This window comes from Pleurodeles waltl, chromosome 8 (assembly GCF_031143425.1).
Source record: "Pleurodeles waltl isolate 20211129_DDA chromosome 8, aPleWal1.hap1.20221129, whole genome shotgun sequence".
Lineage (NCBI taxonomy): Eukaryota > Metazoa > Chordata > Amphibia > Caudata > Salamandridae > Pleurodeles > Pleurodeles waltl.
In genome coordinates this window covers 1,447,632,640-1,447,651,841 of record NC_090447.1, presented here as the reverse complement: position 1 = coordinate 1,447,651,841, position 19,202 = coordinate 1,447,632,640, and positions in this window count along the sequence as shown.

Below are 19,202 nucleotides of genomic sequence, written 5' to 3'. Positions count from 1 at the left end.
CCATCCTGTACGAATCTGAGCGCAAAATGTTACAGTTGTTCTTCTCAATTGTCTCTGTGCCACTGCAATGCTTAAATGCCTGCAGCAATCTCTCCTAATAGTAACGTATCAACTCTTTAGGCTCCTGAGTCGTTCTGTGAATTCTGAGCAAATCAATATCCTTAAGGGACACTTTGATCTTAAAAACTGAAATCACCTGATGTTACTTTTTCATCACAATGAGAGACAAATGTTTCATTTGTGGATGCCTCATAAATTCTTTATCAGGCCAATCAACGGCCACTTTGCATTCAACCCACAAATCACTTTTAACAATGATGTCAAATAATGTATTCAAATCTTCCCATAGAACCTTGAAAAGCTTCACAAATCACTCAACCTGTCTGCACCATTTCACAGGTTTCTCTCTCTAAACTTTGGGAAGTCATTTGTGAATGCTGCAATATCACCTCGACTTCAAGGGAACAATAAGATAGCATCCACCTGGAAACTCTTTAATAGGAACCATCTGTGCATCTTCCTCACTCGTATCTGCTCTAGTTGGTTTCTTCTTTACCCATCTTCTTCTTATTTCACTCCATTGTCAAATGTAACCAATTAGGGCCAGATGTATGAAAATGCAATTTTGAATTTCTTAAATGGCGACTTCGTAGAAATCGCTATTTGTGAAATGCAAAAAGCTATATACAAATATACTGATTTCCTAATAGTGATTTCTGCAAAGTATGAATCGCTATTAGGAAATTGGTATAAATAAATCCCATTGCATTTGAGTCAATGGGTCGGTTTCGCATTTCCTAAATAGCAATTTCTTATTAAGAAATTGCTATTTAGGAAATGCAAAACCAGGGATAGCAATGGGAAAAGGGCCCCCCTTGGTGCACCCCAAAAATAGGAGTGCACATGTAGAGCACACATATGCCTGAGGGGCATGATGTGCTCTATTGCAACTAAAAAAAAGCACCTTGGGGTGCTTTTTTAAATTGCAACTGGTTATCACTGACTTCAACTTGGTGGTAATTGCATGTCTAAAATGCCCAAATCGCATTTTGGAAATGCATGGTACATCAGAATAGGATATGTAAATAGGAAATCCCTATTTGCATTTCCTATCCTGGGAATCGCAAATTGCAATTTCTACAGGGTAGAAATCGCAATTTGTGATTCCTTAAAGGGCTTTGTACATTAGAAAAGCCCAGTTTGCATTTCTTAATGGCCTGAAATACTGAATTGGACCGTTAAGAAATGCAAACAGGCTTCGTACATCTGACCCTAGTCTCGATCACTGAAGCTCAACCGATAGATTTTCTGTAAAGCCTTTGACTTCTCCAAATACTTAATATCTCCATGCCATTTTCTGTAAAGCCTTTGACTTCTCCAAATACTTAATATCTCCATGCCAAATCAGCTAATGTCTCATAAGCTTGTTCTGCACATGTTGTAATGTGATTACAAATGAACAGTAGTTGGTCATCCCTAAAAGTCTCCAGTTGGGATAAATCAAGAGTTTGTAATATCATATCATTCAATTCCAATTTTAATTTAGACACATGTAAGGACTTCTCTTTCACTGAAGTCTGAACTTTTCTCCTGCTCAACCCTGAACTCTCAGTTTCATTAGGGGCATCAAGTACCTTGAAACAAGTATCTAGTTCTTGAGCAGTAAGTCCTTTTATTTCTGCTGGGGTATCTAATGATATACCTGCTTGTGAGTGTTTGAATTCATGTTATCTTGGTATTTGCGATGGACTTTTGAGAATCTGCCACATTTAAAGATTTTCTCCTATTGAAGGTTTTACAGGCAAGATTTGGAACAAGGGCTGGTCTGGGTACGTAAAATGGTGGGGACCCTTGAGAAAATCGCACACCAGGAGTAAATCTGGTCTGACGTTTGGTCGGTTCTGGGCCTGCAGTACGTGTGGGGTTCATCTGTCTCTAGACTGAAGGAAGTCTCCCTATTGCTGAAATTCCTGAACGATTACTACTCAAAACATTACTCTGTAAAGGACCAGTCGGAACAGCCAATGTATGAGTGTTATTGCCTGTTGCTCCTGGACTGCATAAGGGAACTACAGGACCTATTGCCACAAAAACAGTAAATGCATCTGGAGTATGAAAGTATTTGGGCTCTGAGGAACTGCCATTCCTACATTTCCTTCTGTCTGGTTTAAACTTGACTCTACAGCTGCTGTGTAGGAAAGTACCATCTTGCCTGGCATGTTAAACTCATTTTTTACTTATATGTATGTTTGTGTTTCCCTGTGTCACTAGGATCCTGCTAGCCAGGACCCCAGTGCTCATAAAATGTGCCCTGTAAGTGTTACCTGTGTGGTGCCTAACTGTATCACTGAGACTCTGCTAACCAGAACCTCAGTGTTTATGCTCTCTCTGCTTTTAAAATTGTCACTGCAGGCTAGTGAATAATTTTGCAAATTCTCATTGGCCTACTGGAACACCCTTATAATTCCCTAGTATATGGTACCTAGGTACACAGGGTATTTGGGTTCCAGGAGATCCCTATGGGCTACAGCATTTCTTTTGCCACCCATAGGGAGGTCAGACAATTCTTACACAGGACTTCCACTGCAGCCTGAGTGAAATAACGTCCACTTTATTTCACAGCCATTTTACACTGCAGTTAAGTAACTTATAAGTCACCTATATGTCTAACCCTCACTTAGTGAAGGTTAGGTGAAAAGTTACTTAGTGTGAGGGCACCCTGGCACTAGCCAAGGTGCCCCCACAGTGTTCAGGGCAATTTCCCGGAACTTTGTGAGTGCGGGGACACCATTACACGGGTGCACTACATATAGGTCAATACCTATATGTAGCGTCACAATGTTAACTCTGAACATGGCCATGTAACATGTCTAGGATAATGGAATTGTCACCCCAATACCATCCTGGTATTGGGGTGACAATTCCATGCATCCCCAGGGCTCCAGCATAGAGCCCGGGTACTGCCAAACGAACTCTCTGGGGTTTTCTCTGCAGCTACCGTTGCTGCCAACCCTCAGACAGGTTTCTGCCCCCCTGGGGCCTGGGCATCCCAGTCCCAGGAAGGCAGAACAAAGGATTTACTCTGAGAGAGGGTGTTACACCCTCTCCCTTTGGAAATAGGTGTTAAGGGCCTGTGAGGAATTGCCTCTCCTGGCCTCTGGAAATGCTTTGAAGGGCACAGATGGTGCCCTCCTTGCATAAGCCAGTCTACACCGGTTCAGGGATCCCCCCAGCCCTGCTCTGGCACGAAACCGGACAAAGGAAAGGGGAGTGACCACTCCCCTGACTAGCACCTCCCCAGGGGAGGTGCCCAGAGCTCCTCCAGTGTGTCCCAGACCTCTGCCATTTGAATGCAGAGGTGTGAGGGCACAATGGAGACCTCTGAGTGGCCAGTGCCAGCAGGTGACGTCAGAGACCCCTCCTGATAAGTGATTACCTCTCTGTAGCCAATCCTCCTCTGAGGGCTATTTAGGGTCTCTCCTGTGGGTTTCTCCTCAGATAACGAATGCAAGAGCTCACCAGAGTTCCTCTGCACTTCTCTCTTCGACTTCTGCCAAGGATCAACCGCTGACTGCTCCAGAACGCCTGCAAAACCGCAACAGAGTAGCAAGAAGACTACTAGCATAATTGTAGTGCCTAATCCTGCTGGCTTTCTCGACTGTTTCCTGGTGGTGCATGCTCTGAGGGCTGTCTGCCTTCACCCTGCACTGGAAGCCAAGAAGAAATCTCCAGTGGGTGGACGGAATCTACCCCCTGCTACCTCAGGCACCAAACATCTGCATCACCGATCCTCTGGGTCCACTCTCATCTTGATGAGCGTGGTCCCTGGAACACAGGAGCTGGATCCAAGTGTCCCCAACAGTCCTGTGGTCCTTCTGTCCAAATTTGGTGGAGGTAAGTCTTTGCCTCCCCACGCCAGACAGTAATGCTGTGTACTGCATGATCTGCAGCTGCTAGGGCTTCTGTGCACTCTTGCAAGTATTTCTTTGTGCACAGTACAGCCCAGGTCCCCAACACTCCGTCCTGCATTGCTCAACTCGCTGAGTTGGACTCCGACTAGTGGGACCCTCTTTTGTTGTGCTGAGATGACCGCCATGCTTATATCTTCTGAATGCCTGTTCAGGTGCTTCTGTGGGATCTGCCTGCTTCTGCATGGGCTCTCTCTATTGCTGAGCACCCTTCTGTCTCCTCCTCCAAGGAGTGACCTCCTGGTCCTTCCTGGGCCCTGGCAGTACCGAAAACCTTCAACAGCGACTCTTGCAGCTAGCAAGGCTTGTTTGTGGCCTTTCTGCATGGAAACAACTCTGCATCCTTCAGCACGCCGTGGGACATCTGCTGACTGAAGGAGAAGTTCCTGGCACCTTCCGTTGTTGCAGAATCTTTAGCTTCTTCCACCCAGAGGCAGCCCTTTTGCACCTTCATCCGGGGTTTAGTGGGCTCCTGCCCCCCCTGGACACTTGCGTGACTCTTGGGCTTGGTCCCCTTCCTTTGCAGGTCCTCGGGTCCAGGAATCCATCTTCAGTGCTTTGCAGTCAGTTGTTGTCTTTGCAGAATCCCCTATCTCAACTTTACTGTCTTTCTGGGGTAGTAGGGTAACTTTACTCCTACTTTTCAGGGTCTTGGGGTAGGGTACCTTGGACACCCTTAGTGTTTTCTTGCACTCACAGCGACCCTCTATACACTACACTAGGCCTGGGGTCCATTTGTGGTTCGCATTCCACTTTTGGAGTATATGGTTTGTGTTGCCCCTAGGCCTATTGTTTCCTATTGCATTCTAGTGTGTTCTACAGTGTTAGCACTACTTTTCTAAGTGTTTTACTTAACAGATTTTGGTCTGTGTGTATATTTTGTGTATTTTACTTACATCCTAAGGGAGTATATCCTCTGAGATACTTTTGGCATATTGTCACTAAAATAAGGTACCTTTATTTTTAGTAACTCTGAGTAATGTGTTTCTTATGATATAGTGCTATATAAGTGGTATAGTAGGAGCTTTGCATGTCTCCTAGTTCAGCCTAAGCTGCTCTGCTACAGCTACCTCTATCAGCCTAAGCTGCTAGAACACTACTAATCTACTAATAAGGGGTAACTGGACCTGGCACAAAGTGTAAGTACCACAAGGTACCCACTATAAGCCAGGCCAGATTCCTACATTGGTGTTGCAGCGGTGGGATAAGTACTTGTAACTGCTTTACCACTTTTTTATTGGTGTTTTCATAAGAAAAACATATACCAAATACTTCAGAATATACACATTGACTTAAACAGTTTAACTTTCCTTCTCTAAAACTTTCTAAAAAGTTTCTGAAAAGTTTCTGAAAACATTCTAAAAGTTTTCAAAAGGTCGAAAAAGTTTTTCTCTGTTCTTTAAAAAGTTCTGAAAACTTTTTCTCTCTCTGTCCTAAACCTTTTCTATCATGTCTGCAGTAGAGCTTATTCCCACAGTTGTCCAGGCAACATATGGGAATCTAAACTTTAAAAGTTTGAGGGGTCTCTGAATAGAAAGAGGTTTAGCAATTGGTAAGAACCCTACAAAAGATATTCTCCTTAGCCTTCTCCTAGAGAGTGACCAGAACCAGTCTGTCCCATCCCAGGATCAGGAGGTAGAGGAGGGGGGTACCCAGTCAGACTCAGATGAGCCCCCTGAGGTTGCTGGGGAGGGTTCTTACAATGACCTGTCAGCTACCAGGCCACCTAGTGACACTGGTAGTGGGAGGGGGTCACACATTAGTAGGGCACCTTTCACTCCTAAAGGCCAGGTTACTAGAGTCCAGTCAGTTAGGGACAGGTCCAAGTCTGTCAATTCCCACATTACGTCTGTGTCTCACAATTCCCAAGCCTCCCACCCTGAAAATAACTTAATGGAAAGGGAACTGAGAAAGCTGAGGTTGGAAGAGGCCAGGATGAAGCTTAAACAGCAGCAGCTGGCCTTAGACAGGGAATCTCTGGATGTGGAAAGAGAAAGGCAGAGGTTGGGGTTAGTGCCCCATGGTACCAGCAGCCGTGTTTTTGATAGCAATCCTGTTATAGAGCAAGATTCTAGAAACCTGCATAAGATAGTCCCCCCTTACAAGAAGGGGGATGACATTAACAAGTGGTTTGATGCACTTGAGAGGGCCTGTATGGTACAGTTGGTCCCTCAAAGGCAGTGGGCTGCTATCTTGTGGCTATCTTTCACTGGTAAGGGTAGGGATAGACTCCTTACTGTCAGAGAAAGTGATGCTAACAATTACAAAGTTTTGAAGGATGCACTCTTGGATGGATTTGGTTTAACCACTGAACAATACAGGATTAAGTTCAGAGACACCAGAAAAGAGTCCTCTCAAGACTGGACAGACTTTGGAGACTGTTCAGTGAAGGCCTTGGAGGGTTGGTTACATGGCGGTAAGGTGACTGACCATGAAAGCCTGTATAATCTAATCCTGAGAGAGCATATTTTAAACAATTGTGTGTCTGATTTGTTGCACCAGTACTTAGTAGACTTAGATCTGACCTCTCCCCAAGAATTGGGAAAGAAGGCAGACAAATGGGTCAGAACAAGAGTGAACAGAAAAGTTCATACAGGGGGTGACAAGGATGGCAAGAAGAAGGATCGTGAGTCTTCTGACAAGGGTGGGGACAAAGATAAAAAACATTCTGAGTCTTCATCAGGCCCACAAAAATCCTCTGGGGGTGGTGGGTCCAAATCCTCTTCTCACAATCAGAAAAAGCCATGGTGCTATTTATGTAAATTAAAGGGCCATTGGGCAAGTGATGCCACTTGTCCAAAGAAAGGCACCAAGGTTCCCACTAGCACAACCCCAACTGCAACCTCTAGTGCCCCTAGTAATAGCAGTGGTGGTGGGAAGTCTACTACAAATAGCCGATCCAAGGGTGTAACTGGGCTCACTATTGGCAGTGTAGTTGTGGTTGGTCTTGTTAGGAAGACCACAGAGGCTGTTTTAGTCTCTGATGGTGGCATTGACTTTGCCACCTTGGTTGCTTGTCCCCTTAATATGGGTAAGTACAAGCAACTACCCCTAATTAATGGTTTTGAGGTTGAGGCCTACAGGGACACAGGAGCCAGTGTAACTATGGTTATAGATAAACTGGTTCACCCTGATCAACACCTACTTGGTCAGCAGTACCAAGTGACTGATGCTCACAATAACACACTTAGCCACCCCATGGCTGTTGTGAATCTCAACTGGGGGGGGGAGAAGTTACTGGTCCAAAGAAGGTTGTGGTGGCCACTGAATTACCTGTAGATTGCTTACTAGGCAATGATTTGGAAACATCAGCTTGGGCTGAAGTGTAGCTGGAGGCGTATGCAACAATGCTGGGCATTCCTGGGCATATGTCTCCTTTGACAAGGGCTCAGGCCAAAAAGTAAAAAGGACAGGGAAACTTGGATCCTGGAACAATGGACCAAGTGCTCCCAAAAGGTAGGAGTAGGAAGGGTAAATCCTTGCCCACTATCCCTCCCTCTGCAGAAGATTCCCCTTTTGAGGAAGAGGAATCCTCTCCCTGTGCAGAACCTACACCAGATGAGCTGGCAGCAGACACTGCTGAGCTTTTGGATGCAGGGGGGCCTGCTAGGGAAGAGCTGAGTGTGGCACAGCAGACCTGTCCCACACTAGAGGGTTTCAGACAGCAAGCTGTCACACAGAAGAATGGGGATGTCAGTGTTAGCCATAAGGTGTATTGGGAAGACAACCTCCTGTATACTGAGTCAAGGGACCCTAAACCTGAAGCTGCCAGGAGATTGGTCGTCCCTTTGCAATACAGAGAGTTTCTTCTTACCTTGGCACATGACATTCCTTTGGCTGGGCATTTGGGCCAAAGTAAAACTTGGGACAGGCTTGTTCCCCTGTTTCACTGGCCTCATATGTCAGAGGACACCAAAGAGTTTTGTCGCTCTTGTGTGACCTTCCAAGCCAGTGGCAAGACTGGCGGGACTCCAAAGGCCCCCTTAATTCCACTTCCAGTGGTTGGGGTGCCCTTTGAAAGGGTAGGGGTTGACATAGTTGGCCCCCTTGACCCTCCAAGGGCTTCAGGCAATAGGTTTATCTTTGTGGTAGTGGACCATGCCACTAGGTATCCTGAAGCTATCCCCTTAAGGACCACTACAGCTCCTACAGTGGCAAAGGCCCTCCTGGGAATCTTTTCCAGGGTGGGTTTCCCTAAGGAAGTTGTGTCAGACAGAGGTAGTAACTTCATATCTGCATACCTCAAAGCAATGTGGAAGGAGTGTGGTGTAACATACAAGTTCACTACTCCTTATCATCCACAAACAAATGGTCTGGTTGAGAGGTTTAATAAAACTCTCAACGGTATGATAATGCGACTCCCTGAAAAAATCAGAAGGAGATGGGATGTCCTGTTACCTTGCCTCTTTTTTGCTTACAGGGAGGTACCCCAAAAAGGAGTGGGCTTCAGCCCCTTTGAACTCCTCTTTGGGCACCCTGTGAGAGGTCCCCTTGCACTTGTTAAGGAGGGTTGGGAACAACCTTTAAAAGCTCATAAACAGGACATTGTGGACTATGTACTTTGCCTAAGATCAAGAATGGCTGAGTACATGAAAAAGGCCAGTAAAAACCTTCAGGCCAGCCAGGAGCTACAAAAGCAAAGGCATGGCCAGAAAGCTGTCCTGACCCAGTACCACCCAGGACAGAAGGTGTGGGTATTGGAGGCTGTGGTCCCAAGAGCACTCCAAGACAAATGGAGTGGACCCCATCTAATTGTTGAAAAAAAGGGTGAGGTTACCTACTTGGTAGACCTGGGCACTGCCAGGAGCCCCCTTAGGGTGCTCCATGTCAACTGCCTAAAACCATACTATGACAGGGCTGATCTCACCCTGCTCATGGCAACTGATGAGGGACAGGAAAAAGAGAGTGACCCTCTCCCTGATCTCTTCTCCACCACTGAAGCTGATGGCTTAGTGGAGGGAGTAGTACTGGCAGATTGTCTTACTGCTGAGCAGAAAGATAACTGTGTAAATCTTCTAAGTCAGTTTTCTGAACTCTTCTCACTGATACCAGGCACCACTACTTGGTGTGAGCATACAATCAATACTGGAGACAGTTACCTGTCAAAAGTAAGGTTTATAGGCAGCCTGACCATGTCAGGGACTGCATTAAACAAGAGGTTCAGAAAATGTTAGACTTAGGAGTGATTGAACCTTCAGAAAGCCCATGGGCTAGCCCAGTGGTGCTCGTCCCAAAACCTCACAGTAAGGATGGTAAAAAAGAGATAAGGTTTTGTGTTGACTATAGAGAGCTCAACCAAGTAACCAAGACAAATACTTACCCTATACCCAGGGCAGATGAGCTGATTAATACACTGGCTTCTGCCAAGTATCTGAGCACTTTTGATTTAAGTGCAGGGTATTGGCAGATTAAATTATCACAAGATGCTAAACCCCAAAACTGCATTTGCAACCATAGGAGGGCACTATCAATTCACTGTAATGCCCTTTGGTCTGAAAAATGCACCTGCCACTTTTCAGAGGTTATTGAATACAGTCTTGCAAGGTTTGGAAGCTTTTAGTGCAGCATATCTAGATGATATAGCTGTCTTTAGCTCCACCTGGGATGATCACTTGGTCCACCTGTGGAAAGTCTTGGAGGCCCTGCAAAAGGCAGGCCACACTATCAAGGCCTCAAAGTGCCAGATAGGGCAGGGGAAAGTGGATTATCTGAGCCACCTGGTAGGTGGGGAACAGATTGCACCACTGCAGGGGAAGATCCAGACCATTATGGAATGGACTCCCCCTCTAACTCAAACCCAGGTGAGAGCCTTTCTAGGCCTCACAGGATACCATAGGAGGTTTATTAAGAATTATGGCTCCATTGCAGCTCCTCTTAATGACCTCACTAGTAAAAAGATGCCTAAAAAGGTATTGTGGATAGCTAGCTGTCAAAAAGCTTTTGATGAGCTCAAACAGACCATGTGCTCTGCACCTGTCCTGAAAAGCCCTTGCTACTCCAAAGCATTCATACACCAGACTGATGCTTCTGAATTAGGGTTTGGGGCAGTGCTATCACAGCTTAATACTGACGGCCAGGATCAACCTGTTGCTTTTATCAGCAGGAGGTTGACCCCTAGAGAAAAGCGTTGGTCTGCCATAGAGAGGGAGGCCTTTGCTGTGGTCTGGGCACTGAAAAAGTTGAGACCGTACCTGTTTGGTGCTCACTTTAGTGTTCACACAGACAACAAACCTCTTCTTTGGCTAAAACAAATGAAAGGTGAAAACCCTAAATTGTTGAGGTGGTCCATATCCCTACAGGGAATGGACTATAGAGTGGAGCATAGACCTGGGAGTACCCACTCTAATGCAGATGGACTTTCCAGATATTTCCACTTAGACAATGAAGACTCATCTGGGCAAGGTTAGCCTTATTGTCCCTCGTTTTGGGGGGGGGGGGGTGTAGGAAAGTACCATCTTGCCTGGCTTGCTACCCCCATTTTTACTTGTATGTATGTTTGTTTTTGCCTGTGTGTCACTGGTATCCTGCTAGCCAGGACCCCAGTGCTCATAAAGTGTGCCCTGTATGGTGCCTAACTGTATCACTGAGGCTCTGCTAACCAGAACCTCAGTGTTTATGCTCTCTCTGCTTTTAAAATTGTCACTGCAGGCTAGTGACTAATTTTACCAATTCTCATTGGCACACTGGACCACCCTTATAATTCCCTAGTATGTGGTACCTAGGAACCCAGGGTATTGGGTTTCCAGGAGATCCCTATGAGCTGCAGCATTTCTTTTCCCACCCATAGGGAGCTCAGACAATTCTTACACAGGACTCCCACTGCAGCCTGAGTGAAATAACATCCACTTTATTCCACAGCCATTTTACACTGCAGTTAAGTAACTTATAAGTCACCTATATGTCTAACCCTCACTTAGTGAAGGTTAGGTGCAAAGTTACTTAGTGTGAGGGCACCCTGGCACTAGCCAAGGTGCCCCCACATTGTTCAGGGCAATTTCCCCGGACTTTGTGAGTGCGGGGACACCATTACACGCGTGCATTACATATAGGTCAATACCTATATGTAGCGTCACAATGGTAACTCCGAACATGGCCATGTAACATGTCTAGGATCATGGAATTGTCACCCCAATACCATTCCAGCATAGAGCCCGGGTTGCCAATCTAACTTTCCGGGGTTTTCTCTGCAGCTATCGCTGCTGCCAACCCTCAGACAGGTTTCTGCCCCCTGCCTGGGCAGCCCAGTCCCAGGAAGGGAGAACAAAGGATTTCCTCTGAGAGAGGGTGTTACACCCTCTCCCTTTGGAAATAGGTGTTAAGAACCTGAGAGGAGTAGCCTCTCCTGGCCTCTGGAAATGCTTTGAAGGGCACGGATGGTGCCCTCCTTGCATAAGCCAGTCTACACTGGTTCATGGAACCCCCAGCCCTGCTCTGGTGCGAAACTGGACAAAGGAAAGGGGAGTAACCACTCCGCTGACCAGCACCTCCCCAGGGGAGGAGCCCAGAGCTCCTCCAGTGTGTCCCAAACCACTGCCATCTTGAATGCAGAGGTGTGAGGGCACAATGGAGACCTCTGAGTGGCCAGTGCCAGCAGGTGACGTCAGAGACCCCTCCTGATAGGTGCTTACCTCTCTCTGTAGCCAATCCTTCTCTGAGGGCTATTTAGGGTCTCTCCTGTGGGTTTTTCCACAGATAACGAATGCAAGAGCTCACCAGAGTTCCTCTGCACTTCTCTCTTCACCTTCTGCCAAGGATCAACCGCTGACTGCTCCAGGATGCCTGCAAAACCGCAACAAAGTAGCAAGAAGACTACCAGCAACATTGTAGCGCCTAATCCTGCCGGCTTTTTCGACTGTTTCCTGGTGTTGAATGCTCTGAGGGCTGTCTGCCTTCACCCTGCACTGGAAGCCAAGAAGAAATCTCCTGTGGGTCGACAGAATCTTCCACCTGCTACCGCAGGCACCAAACCTCTGCATTACCAGTCCTCTGGGTCCCCTCTCATCTTGACAAGTGTGGTCCCTGGAACACAGGAGCTGGATCCAAGTGTCCCTGACAGTCCAGTCGTCCTTCTGTCCAAATTTGGTGGAGGTAAGTCCTTGCCTCCCCACACCAGACAGTAATCCTGTGTGCTGCGTGATCTGCAGCTACTAGGGCTTCTGTGCACTCTTGCAAGGATTCCTTTGTGCACAGCACAGCCCAGGTCCCCAGCACTCCGTCCTGCATTGCTCAATTCGCTGAGTTGGACTCTGACTTCGTGGGACCCTCTTTTGTTGTGCTGAGATGACCGCCATGCTCAGATCTTCTGAACGCCTGTTCAAGTGCTTCTGCGGGTGCTGCCTGCTTCTGCGTGGGCTCTCTCTGTTGATAAGCGCCCCCTCTGTCTCCTCTTCCAAGGGGCGACCTCCTGGTTCTTCCTGGGCCCTGGCAGCACCCAAAACCTTAAACCGCGACTCTTGCAGCTAGCAAGTAATGTGTGCGGCCTTTCTGCATGGAAATAACTCTGCATCCTCCAGCACGCCGTGGGACATCTTCTGACCAAAGGAGAAGTTCTTGGCTCCTTCCGTTGTTGCAGAATCTTCGGCTTCTTCCACCCGGAGGCAGCCCTTTTGCACCTTCATCCGGGGTTTAGTGGGCTCCTGCCCCCCCGGACGTTTGCGTGACTCTTGGACTTGGTCCCCTTCCTTTGCAGGTCCTCAGGTCCAGGAATCTGTCTTCAGTGCTTTGCAGTCAGTTGTTGTCTTTGCAGAATCCGCTATCTCGACTTTACTGTCTTTCTGGGGTAGTAGGGCAACTTTACTCCTACTTTTTACGGTCTTGGGGTGGGATATCTTGGACACCCTTACTGTTTTCTTACACTCCTAGTGACCCTCTACACACTACACTAGGCCTGGGGTCCATTTTTGGTTCGCATTCCACTTTTGGAGTATATGGTTTGTGTTGACCCTAGGCCTATTGCATTCTATTGTGTTCTACAGTGTTTGCACTACTTTTCTAAGTGTTTTACTTACCTGATTTTGGTCTGTGTGTATATTTTGTGTATTTTACTTACCTCCTAAGGGAGTATATCCTCTGAGATACTTTTGGCATATTGTCACTAAAATAGAGTACCTTTATTTTTAGTAACTCTGAGTATTGTGTTTCCTATGATATAGTGCTATGTGATATACGTGGTATAGTAGGAGCTTTGCATGTCTCCTAGTTTAGCCTAAGCTGCTCTGCTATAGCTACCTCTATCAGCCTAAGCTGCTAGAACACTACTAATCTACTAATAAGGGATAACTGGGCCTGGCACAAGGTGTAAGTACCACAAGGTACCCACTATAAGCCAGGCCAGCCTCCTACATGCAGTGGGTATGTTAGAGGTTTCACTTCTCCTAGTCTCAAACATTTCTTCAGTTACATAATGGTGGACGATTCTGTAGTAGCTTCTTTATGAAATCAATGTCTGAAACATCTTCACAATCATCATCCTTACTCTGTCTCCTTGGCCTCTTCCTTCTTTTTCCTTTCCCTCAGTTTAGATTTCCCTTCTTCCTGCTAGTGAAGGCAGGATATAATCTAGTTCCTTCAATTATGTCTGTACCCCAAGCTTTTGGTTGATTGTCCCATCTAGCATCCGCACAAGTTCTCACTGCTTTCCTCACTCTTTTCTCATATTTCTCTTTCTGCCTCTGATGTGCTATGTACTCCCAGATATTAAGTGCTTCAAATTGTGCAGGTCTAGGTGGTGGCTTCATCTCATATAAAATGTGTCTCAAATTCTCAATAATTCTCAAATTATGTGTTCCATTGTATGGAAATACCAGTGCACCCTCTTTTTCAGTGATCTTATGCCAATGCTCAAACCAAAGACACATATGAAGACCTACATTCAGCATCACATAATGACCTGGCGCACCTTCCGGTGGAGTCTCCACTTTTCTCTAACAGTTATAAATGCATCTCATTTCACAAAACTTTTCCATGCTTTAAAGAATTTCATTTTCAACCAGATTTCAGATTTCAGTAATTCACAATGAACTTTGGTTGACAACCAAAAAGTTATTCTTCTCCACAATTCTGTTTGGCATTCACAACCAATACCAGTGCAGCTCTTCACCAACTGATGTGACATCAATCTCACTCCTTCCAGCAACTCACCAACCTTTAAAATTTCTCCTGAAATCGCACTCTCACTCAACCCTAAATGCAAATAATGCAAGCGACTTTTCAGAAACAACGTTGTCTGCTCCTCTAAAGGTTTGAGAAATCAACTACTGCAAAAGTTGTTCAGAGCTACACTTTCCAACCTATTCTCACAATCACTTCTAAAATGAGACCTCGACCAGCAGGGTGTTACTCAGATTGATGCAGTTCCTCCCTGTGCACTTGCTATTCACTATACCAATTTCTCACAACCACAGTAAGAAAGTCCCTTATTGATGGTACTGTCGATAACATCTCACTATCAGCACCGCTTACACAGCAGACAAAAACACCTGTGAGATATCCTGGAATCTTAGGCCATGACAGAGCAGATAACTGACCCAACCTCTTTGCAGTAGGGATGTGGCTACGCCGGGGAACATCATGGTCATGTGGTGCTGAAGCTCCCGCAGACTTGGCCCAAATAATCATTCATATACATCGTTAAACACCACCTGAGGTCTCCATGCAGCCGTGCAACTACTACTGCAGCCTGTGGTGCCTTTTTCTCTGCTAGCTGTGCATCTCCTTTTGCAACAATGCCACAGCCTCAGCTGCATCATTCTGGATTATCTGTAGCATGTTTAATACTGCTTTGGGACTCACGAAATATAGAGCATTTCCATAGTCAATGTGCAAATAAATAACCCCTTGGAACACTGCTCTGTGTGATTTCACTGTGAGCCATTTTAACATATTCCTAAGCACTCACAAAAGGCCAAAACAGCAACTCAATACCTTCTTCACCTGCGGGCCATAGTCAGATGTTTGTCCAGAGTAATTCCTGGACTCTTTACCTCCTCCTTAGGGAATGGTCGTTCCCCTGGGGAGGTTGGCCACACTATCTTGTTCCAAAGCATATTGTTGTGACTTATGCCAATGAAGAGGGCAGATATAATTTGGTCACTGCCACATTGGCGGAGCAGCGAATTCTGCTTGCCAACGTTTATGCACCGAACACAGATAACCTAGAATTATTTCAGTCCCTCCAATCCCACATAGATTGTTTTAACGCCGACCTTATCAGGTCAGGTGGTGACTCTAACCTGTATCGATCCCTGCTGGCAAACCCTGCTCCCTCCATGTGCTCCATATATCTGTGACAATTAAATGCTTACTGATTATTTGCGATTGAAGCATGCTGACACGCCCGCCTATACATTTCACTCCGCACAACACTTGGACATGCATCGATTGCTGACGAATTTATGTTGCCATCACCCCATGGCTTGCCTCCATCCTACACCTCCCACGTACCCTCTCAGATCACTCCCCAGCTCAGATGGCACTCCATATCCCTGTCAAGGGAGGTCTTAAGCGTCAATGGTGTTTCCCGACCCTGGTATAGCATGACGACCTGTTTAGTACCGAACTGTGTTCCGCAATCACAGAATATTTTTAACTAAACACAGCTTCAGTTGCTTCACAGGAAACTTTATGGAGATCCTTTAAGGCATACATCAGGGGTGTCTGTATAGCTAAACACTCTGGTATATTGCGTGACTTGCGCAGCAGTTTAGCCCGTGTTGAGGCTCAACTGGCAGACTTAGATAAGGCAACACAACAGCAAACTACTAGTTCCCAACTGTATAAATGTGCCACTTTATTGAATACATTCCACGATTAGTAGAGCATGAGGCAAACTACCTGGCTATATGTGCACTGGCCTGCCGGTACAGAGAGGGCAAGAGACCTGGCCAAGTGTTGGCCGGACTGTTGCGTCCTTTCAGGGCTGTCTCCTACATAATGAAACTGAGATGCTTGGATGGTTCCCGCGCTACTGACACGGTGGACATACAGACTGAACTACTCAGTTTCTACACCCATCTTTACTCCTTGCACCATGACGGGGAACTCCCCGGGAAGGTCCAGTGTCTTGCTAAAGTGCCTAAGATGTGGTTGTCTAGGGCCCAACAACAATTACTTAGTGATCCTTTCACCGCCGAGGAAATAATCATTGCCATAGACACCTTGGATGGCTCAAAGGCCCCTGGCCTTGATGGCTACACTGGGGCCTTCTACAAAACCTATAAACACATACTGGTGCCACACCTCCTTGCCACGTTCTGAGAAGCACTTGAAGCTGGCACACTTCTGCCCAGGCTGCGGGAGGTGGCGATCACCCTCCTTCTTAAACCTAGGAAGGATCCCCATTTATGTAGCTCTTACAGACCCCTGTCCTTACTAAACTTTGATAATAACATACCACCAAAATTATTGGCTACACGCCTCTTCCTGTTGATGGACCAAATTATATCCCCTGCCCAATCTGGTTTCATGCCACATCACTCTACATCCTTAAATCTTTGCACAGTTTTTGCAATACTAAATAGAATTTTCCCAACTACGGCCCCTGCAGTGGCCCTCTTGGATGCAGAAAAGGGATTCAACTCCTTAGAATGGACGTTTCTCCGTACTATGCTTCATTAATGGTGGTTTTCTGTGAGGTTTTTCCTTGCTGATTATGCTTTTATACTCTAAGCCGATTGCTCACATTAGAGCCAATGTCACATTGTCCCCCCTCTTTTACTATTAATGGAGGGATGAGATCGGGTTGTTCAATGTCCCCATTGCTTTTTATTATAGCAATGGATCCTCTTGCGCGCCACCTGGTGCAAACTGTCTTGACTCCTCAACAAAGGCACACTTTATTCTCCCGCAATACCCTTGGACAATAGCCCATGGCTTCCCATCACCCAGGAACACCTCATTCAATGTACATTAACTACTTTTGAACTCCGTACGTTCAGTGACTTGTTTCTGGATGGGCATGTGTTCTCCTGTACAGAAGATACGTTTTTTGCTGGTGCATCCCGTATGGGCTATTTCATACTTAGATGCTTACAGAGCACTCTGTGTGTCCTGCTACCATCCTACCCACTGGCCCCACTGGCCCCACTGGAGTTCATACCACTTACACTTGTCATTACCAACACTGCGGGTGCTAGACTCATTTCCATACTTTATCACACCTGTATGGACCTCTTGCCTACACACGACTCACAACATAGAGATACAAAGGAAAATGGCACAGGGCAACCACTATCTGACAAAGTATGGTTTGCCTGCTGTGTGCAAACGGGATTTGTATCCCTTAATCACCAACATAAACTCATTTACTAAAAGTTCATACGCAAGACCTACACCACCCACGCTGCACTGGCACGCATTAATCCCTCCCACCACTCTCATTGCCCAAAATGTAACGCCCTGACAGTGGATTTCCTCCATCCGGCTTGGACCTGTGGAAATATTGTGCAGTACCGGAGAGATGTATTTGAATGCCTTTCGTTGATGATAGGGATTATGCTCTGACCTACTCCTCTTATTGCACTGTTGGGCTATGTGGACGATGTGCCTAAATCAGTAAGATGTTTTGTTGCCATAGCCCTTCTCCTAGCTAAACATGAGATCACCATGCGCTGGGGTATTAAGAATCCACCCACAACCACACTGTGACTGAAGAGTCTAATATACTGCAACAACACTAGTGAACAATGTGATACTCTCCAAAGCCCCACTTCTAGACTGAAGGACATATGGCAACCACTAAGGAACTATTTGCTAACAGTGGATGCAGCAGAGTTGGAGTCATAGGGTTGACTATCCCTGGGATGACCAGCATATGTTCTAGATGTTGCTGCCCTGCATGGTTGTGCTTTATGAGGTTCACATTCCTGAATAGTTGTATTCTTTCTCTGCATGTACTTCCTCCCTGTGTTTCAGAACTGTCATCAATATTGTTATATTAATCAATGGTATTGATCTCTTGCAATGTGTACTTTATCTTTGCAACTGAATCATACTATAGCAATGTGTGCCAGTATGTGTTTGTTTGATAGCACAATGAAAACCAATAAATAAAGTTTTAAAAAAACAATTTCTTTGCAGTAAGCACCACTTTCACACAAAAACTTCAGCTCGTCTCCTCAAAACATTTCACAATCACCACAAATCACTGCAATCTAGGCATAAGCAACACAAAGCGCGAACCATGGGGTCAGAATTTGGTCTGGGTTTGGACAATTCTATAAGGGCAGCCTCGCTATCTCTCTGGTGACTGAACCGTGACTTCTCTATCTATCTACCTCTCGTAGGACTGAACCATCCTCTGCTACCAGCTTTGCTGGAGCATTTTCTGTGCTCTAATTCAATGTCAATGAGTCTTGGCCAAATGATGAAAACCTCAATCTGAAGTCAAGTTAAAGGGTTTAATTAAAAATGAACACTCAGGTTAATGTAGACAAATCTTATGAACACACTGTAAAGATACAGAATAGCTATAGGATAGCTGAAATGTTTGAGGTAATTTAAACAGATTAACATAAGGCAACCAAGAAAATCAGTAATCGCAATACAATATATCAACAGCAAAACCTGGTGTTCAGACAATAATCGCCAACCATTTCTCCTACACATTAGTGCTAGTAAAGGAATATGGCTAAATTAACTAAGGGCAAGTTTGGAGCTGGTTTTCTAGAACCTAAACCGTCAAAATGTATAATCTAAGTAAAATGCTTGAGGGCAGAATTTGACGCCCAGGAATAAGGCAAAAAGAGTTTGGGAAAATTAAAAATAGAATTGGTGAGAAAGGCATGTAAATGTGGAGGGTGTCAGCATTTCAGAAGCTTGTTCAGGATTCTTCTTAGGGGTAAAGTGTAAGCCAAAGCTACACTTAGGAAAGCACGGGCAAAAAAGGGAAAAGTTAGAGGTCTGTACCTCTCAAAGTCCAACAAAATCCTGCTCACAATCAATTAGTAAGGTCCTAGTTAAAAGGATGATCAATCCGACTGGCCTCGTCCAATAATCGGACCATCAAGTGATCCAGTCTTGTCACATTGAACCGTGAAACTAGATACATCAGGTTCAGGTCTGATGGCAAGCTTGGAACATCTCCATCCTTGGTCCCCTGAACATTTCTTGCAACATATATGAATAGGAACAGCCACTTCTTTCTCGATCACTCAAAGTACCTTCTCCAAGATTGTTTTACCAGGCTCTCCATTAGTAAGACAATAATACATCTAATTACAGGCCAACATTTCATGG